Below are 12,783 nucleotides of genomic sequence, written 5' to 3' on the forward strand. Positions count from 1 at the left end.
CATGAAAATGAGATCCAAAAATTGAGTCAGTGATTCTAGCGCTATTCAGTTTTTCCAGAAAAGAGAGGAAGGATTACGGCATAATGGCCGGGCGAGGCAAACGTCCATTCACCCCCCACTTGCCTCCTGGCTGGGGGCAGTGCCAGCTCCACCAGCTCCACCAGCTCCACCAGCTGCACCAGCGCCACCAGCTGCACCAGCTGCACCAGCTCCACCAGCTGCACCAGCGCCACCAGCTCCACCAGCTGCACCAGCTCCACCAGCTCCACCAGCTGCACCAGCTCCACCAGCTCCACCAGCTCCACCAGCTGCACCAGCGCCACCAGCTCCACCAGCTCCACCAGCTGCACCAGCTCCACCAGCTGCACCAGCTCCACCAGCTCCACCAGCTCCACCAGCTCCACCAGCTCCACCAGCTGCACCAGCGCCACCAGCTCCACCAGCTCCACCAGCTGCACCAGCTCCACCAGCTCCACCAGCTCCACCAGCTCCACCAGCTGCACCAGCTCCACCAGCTGCACCAGCTCCACCAGCTCCACCAGCTGCACCAGCTCCACCAGCTCCACCAGCTCCACCAGCTCCACCAGCTCCACCAGCTCCACCAGCTCCACCAGCTGCACCAGCTCCACCAGCTGCACCAGCTGCACCAGCTCCACCAGCTCCACCAGCTCCACCAGCTCCACCAGCTGCACCAGCTCCACTTACTGCTGCCTTATGGAAGGATCCAGAGAGTAAACCACTGGTGGAGTCATTTGAAGTGCTTTATTGAAGTAAAAGTACTAATACCATCCAGATCTCTCAGGTCTTCTGGGACCGGTCAGCTTTCTGTCCCCAGAGTCAGAACTAAACCTGGAGAAGTTCAGTTATTATGCTCCAAACATCTAGAACAAACTCTGAAGACTTTTCTTTTTGCCGCTGCTTTTAATTGAACTATTCACATCTCACGCTGCACTGTAACTTTTATCCATGTGTTTTTTCTTTTAATGTTTATTGTATTATCTTTGCTTTTTGAATGACTGATTTGAAATGCCATTTTCTCAATGTCTGTAATTTCTGTAAAGCACTTTGAATTGCCTTGTGTTGAAAGGTGCTGTATTAATAAACTTGCCTAATACCTCGCTGAAGAAATACTCCATTACAAGTAAAAGCCTCCATTTAAACTCCTATAATATTGGTTGCAACCTGTGTGTTAAAGGAGAGGCATTCTTGCAGAAAAGGGCCCCTCTTGTGGGGGGTATATATGAATATATATTGCATTTAACTTATCATATATTCAGTGAAATGTTACTGCTGCCTTATTGAAGGGTCCAGAGAGAGTATACCACTGGTGGAGGTAGTTTTTAGGTCCTTTACTTAGGTAAAAGTATTAATACTTCACTTTAAAAAGACTCTATTTAAACGGATTTAAATAAGACTCCTATAATATTGTTTGCAAACTGTAAGTTATGAAAAGGAGAAGCATTCTTGCAGAAAAGGGCCCCTCTTGTATATTCTGAATATCCCATTAAACAAACGATATATGCAGTGAAGTTTATTAGCATTAAAGGTAGTAATATAAGTAAATAACAACAAACACAGATAGTGCTGGAGAGGGAAGGGAACCTTGAGGGCTTGTAATAAAGTAAGGATTTTTCATTTATCAAAAATCTATGGATACTCATTTTAACAAAATCAGAACGAAACTAATCAAAAAGTGTGTATTTGGAGTTCGTTTTACTGATGCAAACATTTTCAAGCAGCATTTTCGGGTCAAAGTGGAACTAATATAACTATTTAAATATTTGAGGGTTGTTTAGAATAATGCATTAAATGGTGGCAGAGTAAAAAGTGGAGTGGAAGAATCAGAACGATGTGAATACTCAAGACAAGGTGCAGAATAAGACCAAACACAGCCTGGTTTTAGTCAAAATCTTTATTATTTCTTACATTAAAAAACGATATCGTGCTCTTCGTATAGAAACAGCAGAGAGGTGCGTGTGTTCAGACAGAGTTCAACAGCAGTAAGGAGTTCGTACATCTTCAGAAAAATACACACATCCCAGCTTTTAGATAACTTACAGTAATATTCTCCTATGTCTAACTGCATTTTCTCCACCTTCAACTTGGCCTAGGTTATCGTACTGCAGCAGCTCTAGTGAATACAACGTGAGCCCTAATAGGAAAGTAAGAAGTTAATGTGCTGAAGTTCACTCACAGGTATTAAAGCAGGACATTGGGAAGATGTATGATAAATAATCTTACTATAATGCTCCAATATACATATTTAGCAAGGGGAACTGATACCAAAATATATATAGACAACAGCTGACAAACTGACCAATTGTTTAATCAAGCCTAATGTGGTGAGTCAGCTATTTCGGTTGTACTGAAGAGATTAAAGGAAAAGATCCACAAAATATAACCTTAATAACAACATAATACATATTTCCTTTCGACAGCTGGTAAAAAAAATAGACTAGGTTCAGAATTTGGAAAAACATACAGCTTGAAAACTTCAGTTCATGGAAAGCAACGTGTAGAAGTACAGCTAACCCCTTTCATACAAAGACAGTGTGGACGGTGCAATAATACAAATAAATGATGTTCATATATCTCCCTCTACTTTACTCTGTGGTGACTTCATCGTTTGTTTGAGTCTACAGCTCTCCTCAACAGCGTACTGAGCAACATGCCAAAACACTCCCTACTTAAACACGTAGCTGCCTTTTCTTCAGAAGAACTTGTACAGCAGCTTTCCACTTAAGAACAAGTGGGACATAAGGTGCCATAAAAGCTGGATCTACAGCTGCACACGTACCAGAGTAAGGTGTCACAAACCACACACTTCCTGTACAACAATACTCCAAATGTCACACAGAACACGTGTAGCCATAGCAGAGTGAATTCATACAAAAACAGACACATTTAGACATCTGGCAAACTGACCAATTGGTTAATCTCCTAATGTGGAGAATCAGCTATTTCGGTTGTACTGAGGAGATTAAAGGAAATATCCACAACATATTACAGAGCAGAAACATCTTTGCTTCAAATATTTCCTTTTGACAGCTGGTAAAAAAATGGACTGTGGGATAAATCATTTGGGACCTGCAAAGTGTAAAAAGACACACACTTCCTGTACAATAATACTCACACAGAACACATGTAGCCATTGTGCATTTCTGTGTTGCTACGTTAAGACCCGAATAAAGCTTCAACAAGCCATAGGCGACTGTCCCACTGCCCGTCCAGTCCTCATGTGTCTGGTGTGATTGACTGCCTGTGTGTCTGTTGTCGAGTCCTTTAAAGAGTTCACAGCGGGGGGGATGAGGCTGTCCAGTTCCTGCCGGTGACCCGTTTCCAAAAGCCACTCGTGGAACTTGACTTCGACTAAATCCTGGAACTGCTGCTTCTGCTGCCTTCAGGACGAAAATTGAGACAAAGTTAAAACAGCAGGAAGGAGGTCAACTCCGCTTTTTGAACATTAAAGCATAGAGACACTACATAGTGATATACACCTGAACATCAGCAGGAGAGGACTCTTTAAAGTAGAGACACTACATAGTGATATACACCTGAACATCAGCAGGAGAGGACTCTTTAAAGTAGAGACACTACATACTGAGATACACCTGAACATCAGCAGGAGAGGACTCTTTAAAGTAGAGACACTACATACTGATATACACTTGAACATCAGCAGGAGAGGACTCTTTAAAGTAGAGACACTACATACTGATATACACCTGAACATCAGCAGGAGAGGACTCTTTAAAGTAGAGACACTACATACTGATATACACCTGAACATCAGCAGGAGAGGACTCTTTAAAGTAGAGACACTACATACTGATATACACCTGAACATCAGCAGGAGAGGACTCTTTAAAGTAGAGACACTACATACTGATATACACTTGAACATCAGCAGGAGAGGACTCTTTAAAGTAGAGACACTACATACTGATATACACCTGAACATCAGCAGGAGAGGACTCTTTAAAGTAGAGACACTACATACTGATATACACCTGAACATCAGCAGGAGAGGACTCTTTAAAGTAGAGACACTACATACTGATATACACCTGATCATCAGCTGGAGAGGACTCTTTAAAGTAGAGACACTACATAGTGATATACACCTGAACATCAGCAGGAGAGGACTCTTTAAAGTAGAGAACTACGTACTGATATACACCTGAACATCAGCAGGAGAGGACTCTTTAAAGTAGAGACACTACATACTGATATACACCTGAACATCAGCAGGAGAGGACTCTTTAAAGTAGAGACACTACATAGTGATATACACCTGAACATCAGCAGGAGAGGACTCTTTAAAGTAGAGACACTACATACTGATATACACCTGAACATCAGCAGGAGAGGACTCTTTAAAGTAGAGACACTACATACTGATATACACCTGAACATCAGCAGGAGAGGACTCTTTAAAGTAGAGACACTACATACTGATATACACCTGAACATCAGCAGGAGAGGACTCTTTAAAGTAGAGACACTACATACTGATATACACCTGAACATCAGCAGGAGAGGACTCTTTAAAGTAGAGACACTACATACTGATATACACCTGAGCATCAGCAGTAGAGGACTCTTTAAAGTAGAGACACTACATACTGATATACACCTGAACATCAGCAGTAGAGGACTCTTTAAAGTAGAGACACTACATACTGATATACACCTGAACATCAGCAGGAGAGGACTCTTTAAAGTAGAGACACTACATAGTGATATACACCTGAACATCAGCAGGAGAGGACTCTTTAAAGTAGAGACACTACATACTGATATACACCTGAGCATCAGCAGTAGAGGACTCTTTAAAGTAGAGACACTACATAGTGATATACACCTGAACATCAGCAGGAGAGGACTCTTTAAAGTAGAGACACTACATACTGATATACACCTGAACATCAGCAGGAGAGGACTCTTTAAAGTAGAGACACTACATACTGATATACACCTGAACATCAGCAGGAGAGGACTCTTTAAAGTAGAGACACTACATACTGATATACACCTGAACATCAGCAGGAGAGGACTCTTTAAAGTAGAGACTACATACTGATATACACCTGAGCATCAGCAGGAGAGGACTCTTTAAAGTAGAGACACTACATACTGATATACACCTGAACTTCAGCAGGAGAGGACTCTTTAAAGTAGAGACACTACATACTGATATACACCTGAACATCAGCAGGAGAGGACTCTTTAAAGTAGAGACACTACATACTGATATACACCTGAACATCAGCAGGAGAGGACTCTTTAAAGTAGAGACACTACATAGTGATATACACCTGAACATCAGCAGGAGAGGACTCTTTAAAGTAGAGACACTACATACTGATATACACCTGAACATCAGCAGGAGAGGACTCTTTAAAGTAGAGACACTACATACTGATATACACCTGAACATCAGCAGGAGAGGACTCTTTAAAGTAGAGACACTACATACTGATATACACCTGAACATCAGCAGGAGAGGACTCTTTAAAGTAGAGACACTACATACTGATATACACCTGAACATCAGCAGGAGAGGACTCTTTAAAGTAGAGACACTACATACTGATATACACCTGAACATCAGCAGGAGAGGACTCTTTAAAGTAGAGACACTACATACTGATATACACCTGAACCTCAGCAGGAGAGGACTCTTTAAAGTAGAGACACTACATACTGATATACACCTGAACCTCAGCAGGAGAGGACTCTTTAAAGTAGAGACACTACATACTGATATACACCTGAACCTCAGCAGGAGAGGACTCTTTAAAGTAGAGACACTACATACTGATATACACCTGGACATCAGCAGGAGAGGACTCTTTAAAGTAGAGACACTACATACTGATATGCACCTGAACATCAGCAGGAGAGGACTCTTTAAAGTAGAGACACTACATGCTGATATACACCTGAACATCAGCAGGAGAGGACTCTTTATGGATGATCCAGTTCTATTTAGACCGTCTTAAATGATTCCACTTGTTAATAAAAAAGTTCCTGTGTTTGCTACTCACTTGTTGAGCGGGGTCTCCAACACCGTTTTCTGCCAGTTCTGGATCCTCTTCTCCTTCTCCTCCACCGCCGCCTGGTACAGAGGAGGTAGCCCCCCCGGCACCTCACACGTGTCGCCCTCCATCTCGAAAGGCACCACAACGGTGTTAAACTCAGCTGGAGGTAGCAGGCGGTAACAGAGAGGGGCCGGGTTGGACGAGGAGTTGAGTGAGGGGTTAAAAGCCCCTCTGTACCCACAAGTAAGGGTCTATCCCAGGCGTTTGGGACCACAGCGAGCCCCACGCTGCCCATGTGATCCTCCAGAGGGGTAGAAGGTGTGGAAAGGCCCCAGAGTAATGTCTGTGTTTCCTGGGAGGAGCAAAGGTCGAGTCGGGGTCAAAGTGTGGATGGTGCAACGCGAGGAGACCCCGATGGCGATCCGGCCCGACACACACATCACACGCAGGTTCTGGCAGCTGTGGATGTGAACGCTGGTCTCAACAGGACCAAGAACAACGGTGCAGTCTCGACATTTGTCCAAACTCACTGATCTGGAGGAGAAGACGCAAAATGACCACACAAGCCACGTGTTAAGAAGTGCTACAAACACAATACAAAATAAAACATAGAATAAAATATACATGATAGATGAACTGTGTCGTTAAATCCGTGACACAGGGAATATTATGATATGATAAGATTTTTAAAAGCAGCAGTAAAATGCATTTCCTGTGTCAGAGATTGCTAAAAAATGACATAATCCAGGGTTCATACACTTTTTCACCAATGATTTTCAATGACTTCTCCATGACTTCTCCATGACTTCTCCATGACCTTTACCTAATTTTCCATGACCAAAATAATAACTCTTTCTCAGCGGTTCCACTGAAAATGGTTTATTTTAATATGGAACAGGAAAATAAGGTCTGCATATGAAACATGTTGTGCCTATCTAAAACAAATCAAGGCTTACTAGCTTGTCGCTAAAGCAACTGAAATCTCTCACCAGCAAAACACCTCGTCAGTTAAATGCCATTTTACGTTTCATTACTATACGATACAGTATGTATTATCATTATAGTATTACTATTTCGGCGATTAGATAAAATATAAATTATATTTGATGCAACTTTAGTTACATTTCCATGACTTTTCCAAAACTTTGGGAAAAATATTGTTTTCCAAAACTTTTCCAGGGCCTGGAATTAGCATTTGGAATTTCCATGACTTTTCCAGGTTTTTAATGACCGTAGGAACCCTGATAATCATAAGGATAAAAACATATAAAACGTGTTCAATTGGTCCTAAAAATAACGTGTAAGGCCACTTAAAGTGCAAAACGTTTTTATGGTGCATACAATACTAATATTCTCAAATAAAAATAGAGACAAAGAGACAAAGCTAAATACATGTAATTCTTGTTATGGATTTTTTTATTTATGGGTAACAGTTAACATTTCTAATTTATTTAAGTGAAATGTGTTTTTTATTTTCAACTTTTTTACATTTCTTTCAGCAATGTCTCTTTGCGTATTATACGTCTGATTATCGTTACTGTAATATGTATTTTCAGACACATTTTATTTATTTTTTAAACATTCAAAACATGGGGTACTTTTAGCCTGTTTTCAGGCCTCAGGCTCGAAAATGACATGCCCTGAACAAATGACCATAACCATAACATAAATTAATAATCTTTTTTCTTACAGCAATGATAAACCTGTGAGTTGGATGTAGAAAAGTCAGAATCAATATAGATGTTTTTATTTTAAAGTAAATTCAGATTGAACATAGTAAAAAAATGTAAATGATAGTGTCCGTCCAAAAAAGAAAACATTACTTCTAGTGAAAACCACCCTTGAACGATGGGATAGTAGACTAAAAGCTTTAGGAATACAAACTTTAACATATAATAAGTACCCTGTATCAAGATTGATGCAAAACAAGTGAAATGTTACCTTTTTAGAGAGATTTAGCACAAAAAAACCACTTCTGGGGTCATTTGGGTGGATTTTCCTTATCTCTGGAACCCATTGGTCGATTTTGATGATTGCCACCTCTTTTGAACCGTTAGAGCCAATAGGATCGAGGGGAAGTTCCTAAAATCCATCTAAACATAACCCATTGGTGAATGAGTGCTGCGTAGCCAGAATGCCCAAAACCGGAAGCTGTCATAATAGCTATATATGAAAACTCAGTTTTTTCCATAAATATGACGATGGATTATCAGAAATCATTTCAAAGTGACGGACACATTGGATTAACCTTCAGCAGCGTTTTTATCGTTTTAATGCCAGAACAAAAGACAATGTCCCGTTTTTCCTCCGTAAAGCTACGCTGTGTGATGTCTGGGTTTGCTTCCCCTGCCGCGGGTTCTGATCGCTCAGTGAGGATCCTAATACCCCTAGAATCTGTGGAATCTCAGCTTGCTAGCTGATATCTTGTTTGTGCAGACCCGATAAGTAATAAAGTATTTCTACCGTGAGTTCTGTGCTAAGTGCGTTAGCATTTTTCCGCTCAGGGCTCATTTAGACGCTTCTTGTGAGACTTGTGTTTGTTTCGGTAAAAATGGTTTGTATCGTCAGTTAGCTGAGTTTCTTCCCGTTAAGTGGGTATGACACATTCATAGGTTTTTAAATGTTAACCTGTTAAGCCCCAAGGTCCCCGCCGGCGGGTACCCTTGACACTGTGTCTCAGGGGATCTTTATATTTAAGAACCTATTAATGTGTTATACCAGATTAACGGGAATAATCTCAGCTAACTGACGATATAAACAAATTGTTTACTAAAACAAAACACAAGTCTCATAAGAAGCATCGAAATGACCCCTGAGCGAAAAATGCTAACCTATTACTGCACCGATAATCACTCCTAGCTCCCTTATTACTTATCCTAGGTGCACATCCAACACATCGTTTATGATCGCAAGGAGACACAGAATCTAACGGTGCCCACCTCAACACTGAAAGATACAAACTCACAACGTTATCAACAAAAACGTACATCAAAACATATGGAGCTAGTTAGCAAAAAACGGCAAAATGGCTCACCTGTGTGGTAGTCTGGTCAAAAGTGGTCTTCAATGGCATTAAAACGATAAAAAACGATGCTGAAGTTAATCCATAGGTTAATCCAATGTGTCGGTCACTTTGAATGATTTCTGATAATCCATGAGCAATAAATCTGCTTTTCGGTTTTGAGATGTCAGACCTAGAGACAGCTTCGCTCTGGAGAAAAACAGGGTGCGTGAAGCCCCCACCTTTTCGTTTTGCCATGTGTGTGTGTGGGGAGATTCCCCTTCGATTCTATTGGCTCTAACGGTCAGAAAGAGATGTCAAAATCAAAATCGTTTTTTTTTTGCTAAATCTGTCTTGTTTTGCATCAATCTTGATACAGGGTACTTATTATATGTTGTACTTTGGATTCCTAAAGCTTTTAGTCTACAAACATCATCCAAGGTTAGTTTTCACTATAAGTACAAAATATTCTTTGGACGGACACTATAATTTACAGTGTTTTACCATGTTCAATCTGAATGTTCTTTAAAATTAAAAACATCTATATTGATTCTGACTTTTCTACATCCAACTCACAGGTTCATCATTACTTTGAGAACAAAGATTATTAATGTAACCCTTTTAGAAGGGAAGATATGGTGATTTGTTCTGGGAATGTCATTTTCGAGCCTGAAACCTGAAAAACAGGCTCGGGGCCTAGAAGCCCTGAGACACAGTTTCGTGAAAAAAAAAAAAGATAAAATGTAATACCTCCCCTCCTAAAACTCCAGACCTTTTTAGACATGTTTAGACCTTGAACATCAAAAAGAAATGTAAGACTTTAGAAGGATCCACGGGGCAGAGCAGCGTACCTGAGAGGAGAGAGCAGGTAGATGAAGGCGTCGGCACAGCGGTGGATTTTGATGTTGGCTCCGTTCAGCTTGTCTGAGGTTTTAGCCAAAGTCTGTTTGAAGACCTGCGACATTAGAACCATCTTACTGCCGGGGGGGGCCGTGTGGGTGTTCCTGGCTATTCTGGCTCTCTTCATGGACCCCTCCACTAAAGAGCACACGCAGAAAACAAAGACACATGTAGATCAACAGGAAGAGAAGGAGTAATGACTGTAAACAAACACACCCTGACATTGAAGTATTTCCCTTCAAAACTACTGTAGGGTCGTTTTGTGTTTTTGCAATTTCTGAAATGATCTCTCTTCAAGGGATTACTATAATAAATAAATAACAATAAACAAATCAGTAGGAAAAAAGGGCATAAAGCAAATTATGAACATTCATTTATAGTACAAATGTAACAGATGACGGACACATAATGAATTCTTATACACACAAAAATGGTCATCTAAACATGAAGGACACTGTTCAGGAACTAGTTGATGCTCTGTATGTGATGACTACTTCCATTCTGGAGAGGATCAGAAACACATGGATCCTGATGTTGAAGCTCAAGCCGGTGACGAGTGATATTTTTCTAACCAAATGCAATACATAGACCCTCACTCCAGTAGACTTCAGGGTACCTTGTTGAGCCCAGGCCAGCTTCTTCCCTGACTGCAGGCAGGCGGTGATCCCAAAGGGGTTGAGAGCGAGTCTGTTCTGCAGGCAGAGGAGCAGCTTCTGCAGGGGGAAGCAGCGGCTGGCGGAGCAGAACCCGGCCTGGGTCTGCAGCGGGGGTTTGGTGAGCAGCCGGTGGACGGGCTGCACCGCTCTGCCGGGACCCGCTGAGCCCTCCAGGAGGAGAGCCAAGCTGCGCAGAGCATCCAGGGAGATCTGGAGATATAGAATATACAGGGATAATGCAGGGAACAGAAACATTGAGTGCTAATACACACAAACACACAGTGCCACGTTGCTCAGCCTCTCAGTACGCAACAAGATGGATTTGTGATGATGAAACTGACAAGTTATATGCATTAAAGCAAGATTTTTAACAAAGAAAGACTAACTCAATTATTCAAATTGAGGATTTTTGCTCTATCCTATCCTCGTTCAGACTTTATAACACTAAAAGTGCCAAAAGACATTTTAAGCTTCATTTTCAAAATCTCAAAAGCAGTTTTGTATGTTAAAAAGACTGAATGCATCAGACAGATGGTAATGGTTTTAGAGTCTTATTTCAGTCAAAAATATCAAGTAACAAATATAATGATTGTATCTGCAAAACATAGAGTAGCCGTTACGTAAGAAAATATTTGAAAGCTGAGGAGAGATGCAGCTTCGGCGGATAATTCTCTGTGCTTTCATCCCTATGAGAGACCATTGCCATATGCTACAACGTTTTAAATCTGGATTATAAACGTATTACTGTTAGAAAAATATCACTCCTCACTACTTCCAGAATGGAAGTAGTCCTCACATACAGAGCATCAACTAGTTTCTGAACAGTGTCCTTCACATGCTGATAGACAAGAGAGGGAGGTACACAGTCACAAGATGGAGGAATGCCGGGTCTTAGGTAATCATACATCCTGTCATGTACAAAACACTGAGTTTTTTTCTCAAAATGTTGGCTTTTTTCTGAAAATCTCAAAATTCTGACTTTTTCTCAAAATCTCAAAATGTTGACTTTTTCTCAAAATCTGGACTTTTTCTCAAATCTCTTAATTTGGACTTTTTCTCTAAATTTGGACTTTCTCTTAAAATCTCAACATTTCTCAAAATTCTCTCAAAATTCTGACTTTTTCTCAAAATCTCAAAATTCTGACTTTTTCTCTAAATTCTCACACAGTCACAAGATGGAGGAATAGAAAGCAGTATTCAATGTTTACTTCAGATTAGCTCCACGTCAGAAATGAGCATGCTTGATGTCTCTCTCCATAGAGGCTGAATCATCATGTTAATCACATAGCTATCATATGCCTCAAACAGTCCTGATGCTCTTCTAGGTAATCACACATCCTGTCATGTTCACAGCTACAGTTGATACCTTTGTTATCATGTGACTCTCATGTTGGAACATTCACTATTTCCCCAACGCCTGTCCACACACCTGGCAGCCTCTGAGCACCTGTCCAGACTGAGACAGCTGACCCGGCTCCACCAGCAGCTCCAGGATCTCTCCCAGGTGACTCTGCACAAAGGACAGGTGGCCTGATCGTCCCAGTTCTGCAGAACCAGAAGGAGACAAGAAAAAGTGTCACAAAACAAGGAATTCCAGTGCTTAAAACATGATTGTGTCGATGCTTTGCACTGGGCATGAGGTATTGCAATCATGTAATGAGTGTTTCTGTAGGAGCCATATGTTAAAATGTACAATTTGATATATATGTAGATATATTTGAACATGGTAATCCTTTGTTATTAGTATTTTTATATAATTTATTTAAACCAGCCGTCATAAAATTGACGTTATAGCCGACCGCAGCTGCTGGTAATTAGAAGTGAGAAGGAGAAAAGAATCACGGAGCAATATCGTTTTTGACCAGTGAAAATATGGTTTGTACTGATATATTTTGTTTAAAGGGGACCTATCATGTAACATGCACTTTTGATGTCTTTCTTACATATGTGTCCCCGGTGAGTCAGGGAACTCACGCGCAGCGTCAGAAAAATAAAACCCTCTCTTTTCCTCCGTACCCAAATCTCTAAAAAACGGGGAACAACGGAGCTGATCCAGATCTGCGTCCGATATGACGTAATATCTGAAATGTGGACCCACGGCCCCCAATCAGAAACGTTGCTGTCAGAAACAATGCCCGACTGTTTTGGACGTAATATGGTCTGTTTTACATTAGCATCGCTA

The 12,783-nt window shown here is 41.1% G+C and overlaps 1 pseudogene; it reads right to left on the bottom strand.

Annotated features, from left to right (window-relative positions):
* Window positions 1-1,897: 1,897 nt before the first annotated feature.
* LOC117561448 lies at window positions 1,898-12,274 on the bottom strand (annotated as a pseudogene).
* Window positions 12,275-12,783: the final 509 nt, after the last annotated feature.

Source organism: Gymnodraco acuticeps, unplaced genomic scaffold (assembly GCF_902827175.1).
Source record: "Gymnodraco acuticeps unplaced genomic scaffold, fGymAcu1.1, whole genome shotgun sequence".
In the NCBI taxonomy this organism is placed as follows: domain Eukaryota; kingdom Metazoa; phylum Chordata; class Actinopteri; order Perciformes; family Bathydraconidae; genus Gymnodraco; species Gymnodraco acuticeps.